This window comes from Tachysurus fulvidraco, chromosome 1, assembly GCF_022655615.1.
Source record: "Tachysurus fulvidraco isolate hzauxx_2018 chromosome 1, HZAU_PFXX_2.0, whole genome shotgun sequence".
In the NCBI taxonomy this organism is placed as follows: Eukaryota; Metazoa; Chordata; class Actinopteri; order Siluriformes; family Bagridae; genus Tachysurus; species Tachysurus fulvidraco.
The window spans coordinates 17381684-17384183 of NC_062518.1; positions in this window are offsets into that span (position 1 = coordinate 17381684).

Genomic DNA, 2500 nt, shown 5'->3' on the forward strand with positions numbered 1-2500 from the left:
AGCCAGAGAAACACAATGTTTTTTTTAAATATAAATTTATTGCAAATATCGTAAGAGTTTTTCATTGAGACAGAAATGAAACACAATGAGCAGTGAACTCATCTCATGAAGGTGAAATTAATTCAATAAAAATGTACAAATATTCAGACTAAAGTTGAAGACAAAGGATGAAGTTAACAATAACATTTTAAAGTTCCTTTCTAGGGCAAAGGTCACAGTCCCCAGGCGGTTCGTCTAGAAATGATTGTCCTTTTATTTAATGTCCTTTATTCCTTTTACTATTATTATTATTATTATTATTATTATTATTATTATTATTATTATTACAAAAAGATGCCCTCTGTAATATTTTAAAGTGAAATCTGTAATAAACAGTTTTAAGAACAATATTATTAACTTACATTGCAACAAATTTCAATAGTTTATGCATATATTTAATACTATTTACTCTTTTCTGGCCCTGAAATTAGCCCCGCCTCCACTACAGTGTAATCAAAACCAGTTCAGCCATCTTTTATTTAAATCATAAGCTGATCGAAGACTTTGAGGTCACTGAGGAGCAGGAATAATCTCCTCAGTGGTGTTTTCAGTGTTTTTATTGTCAATGCATGTCATCTCTTTGACAGCAGGTGGCGCTAAATATCACACACTGCTGCTTTAACATTCTGCATTGAAAAATAACCATTTACTCATAACCAAGCCTTTACTTCAGTGACCCTGAGACCACGATGAGCACACACACACACACGCACACACACACACACGCACACACACACGCACACGCGCACACAGACACACACACACACTTACATACACACACACACGTGCGAGCACATGCGCACACATACTCACACAAAACATACACACACGCGCGCGCATACACACACTTACATACACACACACTCACACACACTCACACACACACACACACACACACACACACACACACACACACACACACACACACACACACACACACACAAACACACTTACACACACTCACTCACACACACACTCTCACACACACATTCTTTTTTCCCAGCAGGCACCAGCAGCCATGTGATGTGCCTTGACACTCGCTCTGTATTGGTGTTGTGATGTAGATCAGTGACCTGTGAGTTTATTTAGAGTCACATGCTGGAGTGACTGCAGGAGAGTTTCAGGAGTGTGAAAGTGTTTAGTGTCTGTTTGTCGTTCAGGTGAAGTGTGAAGCTGTGCATTTTAAACACTGACAGATTTAATTTAAACCTTACAGTGAGAGTGAGACTCTAGCTGTAAGTTTCAGTTTATGGACCTATTTTATCACACACATCTGGCAACCCGATCCTAGTGCAGAATGTCCAGCTTTATAGAGAAAAATTCAAATACATCTGCAAGCATAATAACACATTATAAAGCAGGAAGACTTCGACATTATAAATTATTACCTTTCTGTTCACTTATTCAGTGTGTGTGAGAGCTGAGAGCTGAGCGTCATGACGACCTACGACACCACAAAGTCTACAGGTTCATAATCACATCCCACTTTATTCCAGACCTGTGTCATAAAGCTGACATAACCGTGTCATAGTCCTGCTGTGGCACACATCATACACACACACTGAGGTCACATGACACTTTGTAGCCACTAATATAATTCATGCTATCGTTACAGGTAAGAGGTGTGTCATAATGCTTGATGGAGGAAGAGTGTATGACATGTTTATGTCACTCTTATGACACAGGGGTTACAGTAAATAACCTGATTTATGATCATCCTCGTCCACAGCTCAGAATCCTTCTCCCCTCACTGTAGATGGTGACACGGCTGTGACAGAGCAGGACAGAGTGAAAGTGTTTGTCTGCACCGTGTTTCCGCTGTACCGTGTGTGTGTGTGTGTGTGTGTGTGTGTGTGTGTGTGTGTGTGTGTGTGTGTGTGTGGTGTCTTTAATAGTGAGATCAGTGTTGACTATAATTACGTACCATTACATCTTGTGTTTATTAACATGATCGACACAAAACAGCACTGGTAACATTCAGAATGTTCCTCAAATAAGTCATAAACTCCTCATTAATGCTACGGTCTGTGTGCTGTTCATGTTAATGACTTACTCGCTAAATCATGAATAACTCACTCTGGGGCTTGAGGTCATGGGAAAATAATCCACACCCGAGTGGTGAGATACGGATCAGCCCTCGTTTTATTCCTTACACCTCACCTTTTCTTCAGTAAAGTAGAGACACCAGTCAGTTCCTGTTGTCACGTACAGTGTAGCAGCCATAAACACACGTTCTGTCACCAGTCTCTCTTTATTAACACATCAGAGCGAGCGTGTTAATATAAAACTGTGCTGCTGTCAGAGACCTTCTGACCAATCAGAGCACAGAACTCAGCAGCTGCACTGCTGTCAATCAGCTTCAGTCATGTATAACTATATTTATAATTATCCATTTTATCTTACATTATTAGGCTGAATTGTTTTATATTTTATTAGAATAATTTTTTATTAAAAATCTTTT